Source organism: Numida meleagris, chromosome 1 (assembly GCF_002078875.1).
Source record: "Numida meleagris isolate 19003 breed g44 Domestic line chromosome 1, NumMel1.0, whole genome shotgun sequence".
Classification (NCBI taxonomy): Eukaryota; Metazoa; Chordata; class Aves; order Galliformes; family Numididae; genus Numida; species Numida meleagris.
In genome coordinates, this window is record NC_034409.1 from 98372778 (window position 1) to 98387275 (window position 14498).

Here is a 14498-nt window from a genome sequence, read left to right on the forward strand (position 1 = left end):
CAATAAACTAAGTATGCATTCTTTTCTTGTGAACAGATAGGAGAAGAGCTCTTGTTATTTCTACTTTCAAAAGTTTTTCTAAATCTATGTTATTTTACAAAGGATTACAAAATAAATACAAACAGAAATATTTTCAGAAATAACAATTTTGAGGGGAGGGTTGCTATTATAAAATCTGAGGGCACTACTTCAGTGAACAAATGGAGCAAAAAGCCAAACTCTTAGAAAAATGAGTCAATCAAGTCTCTCCTAACTTTTCTTCTAAATTTTAACTAGTAATAGGTAACATCTGTAACAATGATAAAGTAGTAGCTTTGCTTTAATACTCATTATTCCTGAAAATATATTAGCAAGATTCCTAGCTAATTATTATTTAAAAATCCTCAAATAAGACAACACTATACTACATTTGTCATTTAGTTATTTCTATCATGTTTCCATATGTTCAGGAAAATCCTATCAGGAAAAACATGTATAAGAGAAATAATTGACTGTTATGACTACTGAAGAAAAATAAGCAAAGTCTTGCACTGTGTTCACATAACCTCAAGAGTGCGTGAATACAATGTTGAAACTATATCTGCTATGCATTACTAATGAGCACTTACAGATTCTCTATTTTACAGTTTATACATAAAAATATAAAACTTACACATTTCTACAAGCCTTTACAAACTACCTCAAACTGCTTTACAAAGCCAGCAAGTCTGCCATATCCTCTTTCAGCTTAAACTGGGATCTAATTCACAACTATCTTGTTGACAAGGCTATGATTCATTTCACACATCACTGTTCACTAAAATAATATGAACCTGTGCTCTGGGTTTGTTTCACTTCAAAGCTCAACTATCAACAAATTCATGGTCAATTAGTTTAAATGGATGAATAACAGTTGGAAAACTATGTAGCTTTTTCACCTTTTTTATGTTTTGTGCTTACATGAAATTAAAACCTCATAAATCAATTATGATATAGTGAATTAGTTTTAGTTCTTCATTTCTTTTATTTAGTGAGAAAAAAAGTATGTTATTATGTTTTAACTCAGATGTGAAAAAATCTTTCAAATAATTAATTTCTTTCTGTAGGCTGGTGAATGCTGAAGAAACTCAAAATTAAACCTCTTAATGAGATTTCAAGATGGTACATCGTACTGTTTGGGACTTTAAAAGTGAAGAACTAAAGATTCTTTACTATCTATTCACAAGACTAATCCTTCATGCTCAAACTCTTGGTCCTTCTATCCACTGGTTTCATCATTTTTCTTGTAAAAAATGTGAATGACATTGCAATTGAGAAAAAATATTTAATTTATTATGCCTTAGAGATGTGTTCTTCTGAAATGCTGACCAGAAAAATAATTTTTTATGTTGCTCATCTTCCCTTGTGTCTTTTGGTTTACTTGAATGTGTCATAGAGAACAAGTATAATGTTTTGTTTTTTTTGTATGCACAGGTGAGGATAACTTTAATTTGCTTCATATTTCAGTCCAACTATACTTCTGCAATTGGGAATGAGCGTATACAAAAACAAATACTGTACTCGGGGGGCACCTTTGCATCAGAGACATCTGCTGGACAACAGATACATATAAACACCAAATGTTTAAGAGAATCTTAAGTCACACAGAGGGCAACAGATAATCCAGAAAGTAAACAACCTGGCTAAGAAAACAACCTAAGCCAAATTCATCCTTTCTTCTAAACTTAACAGTTCAATTTATCAAGGGAATATTTGGTCAGGATGAAAAGGATATCTTATTATAAGTACACCATTATCATCTGTGAACTTGCTTATATTATGAGTTTAGCTAGCTCCTTCTGAAAAAAAGGATAGTTTCTGGAATAAATTTTAAAGACATTTCAGCTGAGGAGGGATGAAGTCAGACAAGAGGACTACATTCTGACAGCTTTATTCAGTGGAAAAATGATAAGTGGTTTGTTTTTTTCTTTCCTTTAAGAAATATTTTTTTCTCTCTTAAAATACATCAGTCTTCAGGAGACCTTGCTTCTTCAAGATAGCTGTATTCAGATATGGAAGCCAGGCTTGGCTGTTGGATTGCTGACACAGCAAATCCTACACATTAAAAAAGATCAACCAAATAAATACAACAAACAAACAAACAAACAAAAAAACAACAATCTACAGCATTCAGGATGGATGTCAAATGTGCCAAAATAAATTTAAGAAGTCTCCTTGGAAGACGGGCACTCTCTCCTTAGTAGAATGCTTACTAGTAAAAATTCCACAATTCATATTTGTTTCTATCTTTGTTTAGCAGACCATGCTCCTGATAGGATTTCAATGTTTCCTGTAAACTCCTATTATTTATGCACCGAAATCAATAAAATTCCAGATTCCTCAAAGATCTTCTCCTTTAATGCCTAGAACAAGAGAGCAGAGACAAGACATGCCTTTAAAAGGGTTTTTCTTCAAATTATTTTTGTATTGTATTCATTATTTAAGTTTAAAAACATTTGAAAAAATAGGGCAAAAATACCATATCTGAAACTTTAACTGGAATTGTGTTGTGAATGAATTCAAAATGAAATTGTTTGACATTATACAACTGAGTTCAGGTAGTTTGGATGTCTTCTGTTCAAGAGTCATTTTTCCTATGATGTATACAATAGTCAAAGGTGCAGTATTCACAAATGGCCTCCTATATTATGTGATGTATTGAAGAACAAAGTGACACCCTACAAAATTCCTAACACAGCCATATAACTTGGACCCTAAGACAAAACCCTGCTAACCTATAAATGTTTTCCATGAGTCACAGTGTGTAGGACAATAATAGAAGTGGAGCCACTACTGAAGTGAAATACATTTTACATATTTCATTAACCAGACTGAGATGTACAAAAAAACCCTCATTTTCCTCATGTAGGTATAATGAAAGCAACATGTCTTTAATAGAAAAAAATGTGCTTTAGAGGCCACTGGAGTCTGTATGAGTAACGATTACAGAGAGAACAATTCAGATTAAACAAAGTATAGTGTTTAGAAAGTGTACAAATATATATTTCAAACAAGACATTCCAGAAGAATCAAAACATGACTAAAGAAATAACAGGATTCAAAATGTGAAGTTTAATGGTGGAAGTGCTAATTACTTTTTAACAGACTTTTAAGCAATAGTATCATATATCAATTTGTGTATACATTTAAGAACTAATTTTAAAATAATCAGTTAGAGTAATATCATTTAATTTACCTTAATGTGTCCTTGCAGGTTGGCAAGGAGTTTCAGAAAATATGACAGAAAGGTTATTGGAGGCAAATAACAAATGGAATAGAGAGCCATCACCTTTCTTACATCCTAGAACTGTCTTAGCTATGTCCTATCACAGGATTCACCGAGGAAATCTAACAGCTGCAGAAAGAGATAAGCAAAAAAAAAACAACAAACTTGAATCTTATATATCCAGAACTGTTTGTCTAACTTAGTATTTTAAACAAATGTCCAGATGTTTTTTTCTTTTGATTGTCTCTAAAGGGAGAGTCAGCTGTTCTTCAGTCAAATGTCTTTGTGATCATAGTCAATTTTTAGTACAAACTGTGAATAGTCACTATTTTCACAGCACGTATATATGCCCTGCATTATCAACAAAACTAAAAGAGCTTTAAAAAATGCATAGCTTTAGGTTTCATCTAGTTCAGAAACATAATGAGTAACAGCCATGAAATATCTTCCTAAAAAAAATTCCAAACCCTGAAGCAATAGTGTAATGGGAAATGTTTCTAAAATAGCACAGGTTTCTTTGGGGAGGAAGTAAAGCTTCTTAAATATTTTACTGTGATTCCTCTAGAAAAGTATACTTCTGCAATCTCCGGAGCACAGTACAAACAATGAGAAAAAAGAAAGATCAAAAAATTCTGGTTCATCAGTGCCAAAAAGCAGATGATGGGCATTTAAAAACCTAGCTCAAAGAGATTTTTAATCTTTGTTAGGGCATCTAACAAAAATAAAGCTGAACTGTTCCATGTCCACAGAAGCTGCTGAGTGCCAACTAGTACAACCTGACAGGTATGACTACATTATTTCAAAGAATTTCAGATGCTGCCCTCTCGTACAAATTATGCTAAGAAAATCCAGCTTCGGCAATAGTCAAGATCTAACATGGATAAGATTTTCAGATAGCTTGACTGATAACACCTCCTGCAGCATTGGCATGTTACAGGAAAGCAGTGAATCTCACAGCTGCTCAGGCTTTTTGTAATCCTCAGTTTCATTTCTCACCTATCCAAATACAGTTGTCACTGCTTCCTTCTATATTGTTCTTTACTTCCAGTTGTGGCCCACAGCTTTTCCTCTGGCTCTGCCATGAAAGGTGATGGATAATCTCCTATCTCGCATCCCCTATGAGGAGATTCATACGTGTCATTTGAGGAGAGACAGCAATTGTCACAGCTGTGTCATGAAGAGACAGTGTGGTGAATGGTGACCTTTGCTGAATCAGCAACCAGCACTATAGGTCACTAGGCTTGGAATTCCAACCCCATGCTTTATAATAGAAGTAAATAGCAGTTTTGCACTTACATAAAGCCAGGTTCTGGCTCAACACTGAAGAAAAACCATTACAAACCATTACGGCACAGTGATTACAATCCAGCAAATGTAATCGTGTGTCCCTGTGAAGAGCATGGTGGGGAGGTAATTAATTCCCAAAGTCATTATTCATTGCATCTTTGTGTTTTGCCTAGTTCCTTTCTATTTTTATTGACAGGTATAATTGCTTCCTGAGATATATTGTTTGTGAAATATTTTAATTGCAGAGTATTTATCTGACCTAAAGAGACTGGGCAGCAATACATACAATCTGAGAGACTCAGTCTGCCTCTGAGAATGAGAGAAGATCTCTCACTCTCCATTTGTGTTTATACTAGTGTTAAATGAACAAGAATTCTAAAGACAAAAAGATAAATCTGGGCTTTGAAATGCTTTTTTTTTTTTTTTCTCGCATAATTCTTAGAATGAACACTATAATTCTGTTCTGAAGACCAATATTTCTTTTCATGTTCTGCTTGCAAAGAAAGCTGATATGCAATGTATTCTGATGAAAAAAATTGAGGTTTTTTGTTGTTGTTGTTGGTTTCTTTTGTTCATTTTTGGTTCAGTTTTTTTGTTGTTTTCAGTCGGGGTTTTTTGGTCTCTCAGGAAAGATGGAATCACCCCCCCCCCCCCAAAAAAAAAAAGTAGTTCTGCCACATTCTCCAGGTATCTCAAGTAAAAATAGCAGGAGCAGTGTCTCAGACTTTGTCTCCTCATGAAGATATCTATGAGATGCTGAACTTAGTGGCAGCAACAGTTTTGGATTACTAACATCTAGTGACAGAGATAAGCTTCAGGATATTACTGACAATATTTTTTATTGCTTTTTGTACAAAATGATTAATAAAATGTTTGCTCTGAAAGAATACACTATACTCACCCTTTTCTTTAAAAATCATAAAACAATTAGCCTGGTCCTGAAGTGATTCGAAAATCATAGAATCACCAAGGTTGGAAAAGGCCTCCAAGATCATGTAGTCCAACTGTCCACCTACCGTAACTATTTCCCCACTAAACCTTAGCACAATATTTAAACATTTCTTGAACACCTCCAGGGACAATGATTCAATCACCTCCCTGGGCAGTCATTCAAGAACCTGACCATTCGTTTGGAGAATAAATTTTTCCTAATATCCAACCTGACCCTCCCCTGGCACAAATTTAGGCCATTTCCTCTAGTCCTGTCTCTAGTTAAGCAGAAGAGGCCAACACCCACCTCACCACAGCCTCCCTTCAGGTAGTTGTAGAGAGCTATAAGGTGTTCCCCAAGCCTCCAGAAAAAAAAAAAAGAAGAAAAAAAGAAAAAAAAAAAAAGGACTAGCTATGTAGTTTCTGGAAGAGGAATGGATGATGAGTCTTGCTCAGTAATGGCTGAAAAAAAGATTCAGGAATCAGAGCTGGAGTACATGCTTTCCTCCCAGCCACAAGAACTGGTTTAAAATAGATACTACAATACTAGGAAAACAAACAAACAAGCAAACAAAGAACTAAAAACCAACCTCCTTTGCCAGGTACAAACTCTTTGGTAAACATTAAAAAACATGTGAAGACAGTTTGTTAGTCAAAATTACACAAACCTACTTAGAAATTTTTTAGCAAAAATGAATTCCTTACATTTCAGAAGAGGACAATGAGAGGAGACAAAAAATTATTCAAATACTTTTAAACTGATGAAAATGTGAAGAGAATAATCTTTTTTTCCAAATCTCTAGAAGACAGGGTAAGAAGTAATGGTTACAAACCATTACTCTTCTCTCAAGAGAGATTTATGTTGAACATTACTTTGAAAGGAAAACTTTCAAATTGATAATATCAACTACAATGTAGACTCATTGTTGTCGGGGGACCTTTAAAAACATATTAAATGACAGACCCACAGTTTTTCATGCCATGACAAAAATGGTATAATCAAGATCTTGTGGGTGTTTTATTCAAACACACAGTACGCATGTTTACTTTTTAAGGTGTAGATTTCATTTTCTTTCCTACGAAGTGTAAGCTTCACAGAACAGAGTTGAACAAATATCTTTATAGTGCATTATTATTTTAGGTGAATATTAGATTATAAAAATTGATTATAAGCACTGGAAAAGTTAATAACTGATACAGCACATTCAACTACTTTTTTAGTCCAAAGATCTTAATATCTAAAAATGAACTTCAAGGAAGTTTGTAATAAAAATAAATAGAAAGCAAATTCTTAAATTAAATTCTACTGTGGTACTTCCACAGAACTGTAATTAATTTACATCATAACGATGATTCAGCTTAAATATATGCATATATATATTTTTTCTTTATGCTCAGCTTTTCCAAACATGAGCTTTTATGCACTTGAAAACAATCAAGATTGTCAACAGACATCACTGAGCATTTTTCTTTGCATGTTCAAATGTGAGTTTTAAGCTTTATGTCTTCTGTTAAGTTTCATTTATGTGTTACTTGCTGTTATTAATGGAACAACAGTACTAACGTCAAGATTCCAGTTAGAAGCATTCTAATAACAAACAATGTAAACCATTGAAGTTTCCAAAATAAGGAAATCTATCCTCTCTCTCCAAGCATTGTATTTACAAAAAAAAGTATTTTGAAACCATTTTTCTAGTTAGGAATTGTAATTTTTTTTAGTAATTTCTGACCACTTGGAGAATCACATGGAATCATAGGGGTTGGAAGGGACCTCTGGAGATTGTCTAGTCCAAATCGCCTTGCTAAAGCAGGTTCCCTAGAGAATTTTTGCACAAGAAAGTATTCAGATGGGTTTTGAATATCTCCAGAGAAAGAGACTTCACCACCTCTCTGGACAGCCTGTTCCAGTGCTATGTCACCTCAAAGTAAAGAAGTTCTTTCTCATGTTTAGATGGAACTTTTAAGTTCCAGTTTGTCCCCACTGGCCTTTGTTCTGCCACTGAGCACTACCAGTGACAGAGCCTGGCCTCATCCACTTCACACCCAGTCATCAGACATTTATGAGCACAGTTAAGATCCTCTTCTCTGTCTTATCTTTTGAAATTTAAAAAGTCCCATGTTTTTCAGCCTTTCCTCATAAAAGAGATGCTCCAGGCCACTATTCATCTTTGTAGCCCTCCACTGGACTCTCTAAATTTCCCTGTCTTTCTTGAACTGGAGAGCTCAGAACTGGACACATTACTCCAGATGTGGCCTCACCAGAGCAGAGCAGATGGAGAGGAGAAACTCCCAGTCTGCTGACTTTTAATTGCATCTTTTTAATGCACCCCAGGATACCATTGGCCTTCTTGGCCACGAGGACACACTATTAGCTTACAGTCAGCCTGTTGCCCATCGGGACACCCAGGTTCTTGTCCACAGAGCTCCAGAGCTCCTCTACAGCAAGTCAGCCCCTAACCTATACAGATGCATGTGGTTAATCCTCCCCAGATGAAGGACTCTGCAGTTGTCTTTGATGAATATAGATAGATACTTTAGATTGTGGTAAACTCACTGTATACTTCTTCAAAATAGTTATGAAATTGCATTTAAAGGATGACCTCTGGAATAATCTATGCTTATCATAGTGCCTGAAATACACATATGAGCAGAAAATGTTCAATATTGTTGCTGGAGTGATACAGCATTTGAACTACATTCATCCTTTACTCCATTTTTTTCAACAATTTAGTTGCGACAAAAACTACAATTTAGTAGGTTTTTTTGTTGTTGTTTAGTGGTTACCAAAACAAAAATAAATCCATTCCATTTTTGTATCCTGGTTTTTTGGTAATTGTGTGTCAGGATAGGTAAAAAAAAAAAAAGGCATACAAATTAGCAGAAGTACTTGGGTGATTGTACCTATGCTAAATTAATTTTAATTAACTACATCACTTCTATCATGCCTAAAAACATGAGACTGTTAGCAAAAATATTGCTAAATTAGGTCAAACTTGACTGTGATGGTGGACAAAGGGAATAACTTCTTTATTATCCGTCTGCAGGATCTCAGTCCCAGCTGTAACTACACAAAGGTGTGCAGCAGGAGGGTAATGAAGCAGATCCAGAAACCAACTCAGCCAAGCATAGGAGGAGATGTAGAAAGATACAGTGGGGGACTGTTGGTAGTAAATGTATTTTAGATATTGTTAGAATGCTTTGCATCACTTCTTCCAGTTATTATTCCAGTTATTACTTTTACATAGCTTCACATCTTATATACACTATTTCAAAATACTGAGTATTTTTAATAAAACAGTAAACTCTATGTGAACAAATCTAACATAACTTCATATTTTCTAGTGGCTAATAAATAACCATGAGCTAAGGCATTTACTGTAGAAAAGGACAAAACTCTGATTTAAAGACTAAAAGAAACAACCCTTACAAGGATAAATAGTCCTTACAATTTCTTCTTGTTTTTTGTCTTCTCTGTTAATAATTATGTTTTTTTTTTTTTCCAATCTTAATTTATACAGATTTGCACTTCAGCTCGGCTTTGTCCTTCTTTTGTCTGGTTAATTCAAGTGTCCTACTCTATTAGAAATCCTTTTGATTACTGATGATTCTACTAAATTACCTTTTTAACCTTCTTTTGAATAAACTGAAAGACCAGTAAATGTTAAGAAAGCATGTGAATCGAACAGATGGCTTAAGGGAAACCTAACTTTACCTTCATGTCTCTCATTAGCTCTACTTCATATGATGTAAATTTTCCTAATCACATGAAATTGTCCAGAATTGTAGTCATCCCATTCAGACATTACCTAACTGCATGCAGCACAGAATAATTTAATATATCTAATGCATTTCAACTAAAAAGCTGTATAATTTAAATAGTTCATTCAGTATCTGAAGTTCTGTTCCCTTCAAAAGATTTTGTAATTTAACTTAAAAAAGAAAAAAAAAAGATTCTCTCTTTTACTGTCATTTAATCTGTAATGATATCCGGCAATTATCTTTCCACATGATTGATGATCAGGAGGTTATCACATGAAATCAAAGTAAAATCAGTGATACAATTATTGGAATACACACAGAAGCTTTTTCTGAACTATAGGTTGTAATTCTGAGATATGCTCTATCCTGCTTATGACAGTTTGATATCCACATTCAAGTGACCACCTCTTGTAGAACAGCCTTGCCTAATTTTGTGTTTCCAATGACTGATTCAAGAGTTTTCCAAATTAATGTTATATTACTAGACAATATGAAATAAGAAAGATTATTGAACTGAGATAAGGAGATGCCTCTTAACCTTAAAAAACAATGAGTCATTTATTTGTCAGGATTTGTCAGCCACCCAGAAGCATCTAAGAAACCACGGTCCCTGAGGGACCCAGGTGCACTGGTAATTAATCATGTGGCTAAAGGACATCTGAATCATGGATAAGCAGATTATACTTACAGTGCAGTGAGCCAATACAGGTTGAATTGTTAAAAAGCTTATAGGTACTATAGCTAAAGATCTTTAGATGAGTAGTTCTGGGAGAATATCACACACATGCTGAGTATGTGCATTTATATTTCACCTTAATGGAAAAAGTAAAATCTACTTCCTTAGCTAGAAACACGATGTGCTTTTTGTGCTTTATTTTTATGTGATTTTTTTCATACAGGATTTTTTTAAATTTAAAAATTATTTTGACTCCATAATCCCTCCTTAGGGATTATTTTGTTAGAAGAGATGACAGGGAAAGATGATCATTATTCGTTATTATAAAATTAATAACAGTGATCAACTGAGGTAAAATAAGAAGGCAGAAATTGCCAGCTCCTAACCAGAAGTTAGCTGGTCTGTACCAGGCTTTTTTGAAAAGATTTGTCAAGAGATACTGCATCACAAATTATTCTTTTTATCAGCTCTATTACAACAGTAACACTTCCCTATGTACTGAGACTCAGTTCTGCTTCTTTCTACTAGATTTACAAGGAAATCTTAAGGAAAGACCGAAAACAGCCCTAACATTCATCACATCTTTTTTGGCATATTCAAAAGTGCACATTATTTATACATGAAGATTAAATATGCCCTTATTTATCACTGGCAAGGAGAAAATGATTAATAGGCCTTCTGAAAACCAAAAAAGAGTTTACAAGGGAAACTACTAAAATCACAATCAACTTCTCAGTTACACAGCAAAATGATAGAATAATATGCAACTTTACTGCAAAACTGAAGAGCTAGGTGTGATTTTGTATCATAAAGCCACCTTTGGATGAAAAAGTAATAATGAATTAAGACTGTATATCAGATGAAAGCCTCCAAGAAATTCAACCACATAGATGTTGCTGCATCTTACATTAACAGTGAAATACATCTTTTTTTATCCACATGTATTTAAAAAAAAAAATGTCATATTCAGCAGCACCTGCAGTTTGCAAGGCAGGAAGACATTTACTTTAGTGGTCTGAAAAAGAATGAGTCATCACACATACAAGCACTCATAATAGAAGAAACTCCACATTAAAATGGTGCAGAGATCACGTGGTGTGGAATGAGAGAGAATGGCATGGATGAGGCTGGAAGTCTCAGAAGGATCAGTTAAGGTGTGGATGTTTTCAGGATTTGAATGAATATATTATTTAATTCCTCTACTTTTCTGCTGAGCTATCGGTTATGAAAAAACAGGCCCCAAAAGTTAATTTTTAGATGATGGAGCCAGGCACAGGCAACCTGGAAGGTGCAGAGAAGCAATAAAACTGCTAGGTATGAAGTTACTGAGGAAGTATGACTAGCTCCAGACCACAGCAGAGGGCTGAGCAATAAAGGCAGAGGGATGACACGGGGAGAGCTGCATGGCACATCCTCCACTGCAGCTTTAGGTGAATGACTACTGATGCTTTCCCCATTTCTGAGCCAGTGTGGAATTCAATTCACACCTTTGCTTCATCCACACTTCCACATCAGACAGCATTTTTTCAGACTGCCTCTCTGCTGCTATCTGTCCCATGGCAGCAAAACGGAACAGGATATTGGCAGAAAGGTTCAGCCTCTGCTGCCATACCACCAACATCCACCTCTGATGTCCTGAGACAACATAATAAAATAGGAGGCATTGCTTTCGGAGCAGCACTTGTAGGTATCTTTATGTTTTGTATTTGACTAGTAATATTTCTCTGGCTTTATCCAAATAGGGCAACTCTCCCTTCATGAGACAGATCTAGCAATACAGACTCCAGGTACAAGTTGGCAGAGTAAGAGTTTGGTCTAAATGTTACGACATATTACTTCCATTTACGTATTAAAATTTACACAAAAATTGCGATATTAAAATTGAACCTGTTGGGAAATTCAGGGTTAAAACCAAAATACCTATAGAATATTGGGGATTACTTCTTCTATATTTGTACATTCACATAAATACTGCAATCATTAAAAAAATATTAATAGAACATTCTGATTAACAACTCGATTACCCATCATATTCCATTTTTACAGAACCTTATGCCAGCCCTTATATTTAGTCCATGAATGTGAGTTTGAGAATATAAATTTAACACACTGATTTAAGTACAAATATGAAAACGTTTACAGCTATCCATCCAGGTGTTGGCACTTGGGAGGCTGCAGCCTGAGGTGAGGCAGGGCTGCCACGTGCCAGACACAGCCCGTTCCAGCCGCTCCAAGGGCCGGGCCTGGTGCATGGCAGGGCCGGGCCCAGCAGCCACCCTGGGACACCTGGGGAGAGCATGGGGGAGGGAGGGTAAAAAAAACACTGCACAGGGGGAGGAAGAGGGAACAAAAAACAGTGAGAAAGAGCAGTGGGAACACTAAGGTCAAAAGAGGGGCTCCTTGGCAGAGCAGATAACCTCACTGCCATCTCTGGATGACCCCATGCTGGAGCAGGTTAATCCTGAAGGACTAACTGCAACCCACAGGACTGACCCACACTGGAGCAGTAAGAAGTGTGAGGAGGAAAAAGTGCTGGAGAGGGGCTGTTATGGACTGACCCCTCCTTCTGCACTGCTTGAGGGGGAAGAGGTTGAGGAGTCGTGGATGAAGGAGTGAAGCTAAGCCTGGGAAAAGTGGGGAGGAAAGGTACTGCTTTAAGGTTTGCCTTCTTGATTCCTAGAGTAACTGGGCGAGTTTTGCTGCCAGCCAGGGTCAACTCACCTTAGCACAGAGCTTTTTCTTTTGAACATAGGAGGTCAAATTGAGTTTTCATTTAAAAACATCAAATACACCTATGCTATGCAAAGCAACACACAGTTAGGATGAAAATAAGACAAAATACAGCATAATCTGCATCAAAGTGCAGACAGACAAAGATAAAACCCTTGTTCCTCCAGGTTTCTGCTTATTGTTACATGTATATATTAACACAAACCTCTTGTCTCCATTTTGAATCATAGACTCATAGAATCATAGAATACTTAGAGTTGGAAGGGACCTTTAAAGGTCATCTAGACCAACTCCCCTGCAATGAACAGGGATATGCACAGCTAGATCAGATTGCCCAGGGCTTGATCCTTCCTTGCCTTGAAAGTCTTCAGGGACAGGGCATCAACCACATCTCTAGGCAACCTGTTCAGTGCCTCATCACCCTCACTGTAAACTTTTTCCTTGTGTCCAACCTAAATCTACCCTCTTTGTGCTTGAAACCATTTCCCCTTGTTCTATCACCACAGACCCTGTTAAGGAGTCTGTCCCCTTCTTTCCTGTAGCTCCTCTTTACATACTGAAAGGCCGCTATCCGATCACCTCGCAGCCTTCTCTTCTCCAGGCTGAACAGTCCCAGCTCTTTCAGCCTGTCCTTATAGGAGAGGTGTTCCATCTCTTGGATCATTTTTGTGGCCCTCCTCTGGATGCGCTCCAACAGGTCCATGTCTCTCCTGTACTGAGTACTCCCCATCTGGACGCAATACTCCAGGTGAGGCCTCACCAGCACAGAGTTGAGAGGCAGGATCACCTCCCTCAACCTGCTCATCACTGATCTCCACCCAGACATTGAGCCATTGACCGCCACACTCTGGATTCAGTCCTGCAGCCAGTTCTTTGTCCATTGAAAGTCCACCCATCAAATCCATATCTTTCTAATTTGGAGAGAAGGATGTTGTAGGGTACCATGTCAAAGACTTTGCTGAAGTCCAAATAGATGACATCCGTGGCACTTCCCTTGACCATTGATGCAGCGACACCAACATAAAAGGTCTCTAGTTTGGTCAAACAGGATTTGTCCTTGGTGAAGCCATGCTGCTTCTCCCATATCACCTCCTTGGACACAAATTATTCCAAGATATAGAATTGGATTTGTTGCTTTCTAATATATCTGTACTTGAGTAAGTACATTCGTATTTACATAACATTTTTGATAGCCTCAGATTTTATGTAAATTTTACACTTTCCATTTGCTAATGCAATTAGTAAGGCTGTTTTCTCATTGTAGAGGTAGAAGAAGGGAAGGAAATAAATTTTGCAGCTGTCGTGCTGTGGTCATGCTCCCTAGCTGTTGTCTCTACTGACCCTGAATACACCTCTCACAACATTCCAGAAAGGCATAAGAGCACATTCAGATGCACATTGGAAATAATCTCGTAATTTAGGAATTCTGATGATATTCACCATATTCCTAGTATCACTATTAGGTACCCCTCACAGCATACTCTGCAGCTGTCTCCCTACCTAGACATCCCCTCCCTACTTGGCAAAGTAACTTGCACAAGGCAACACACACAGCTGTTAAATGGGTGGTGGAGTGACTGAATGACTCCTCTCTTTGTGCGTTCCACAACACTCATTATGCTGCGGCAAATGGACTATTCAGCCACTTCTATACTGGGGCCTCACAGGCCCATAAAGGGAAATTTATCTACTGAAACATTACCACCTAAATTTGGTTTTTCAGGAGAATTATGAGAAGATAGTAATGTCAAGAATCAAAATTTAAAGTTCAAACAGCTATAGTCTTCCTTAATTCTATCTAAAGCACTGGAAAAGAATGGTAGTCAAGAAAAATGTAGTTAAAGGGGTATATTACTCTCATTTGTATTAAGA

General features: G+C 36.5%; 1 long non-coding RNA gene across 1 annotated transcript; it reads right to left on the minus strand.

Moving 5' to 3' along the window:
• On the minus strand, window positions 1829-12542 carry LOC110392593. The gene is made up of 4 exons (XR_002434499.1): window positions 12037-12542; window positions 4241-4360; window positions 3215-3373; window positions 1829-2381 (listed from the first exon to the last, which is right to left on the minus strand). It is a non-coding gene; the product is annotated as an uncharacterized LOC110392593 (long non-coding RNA).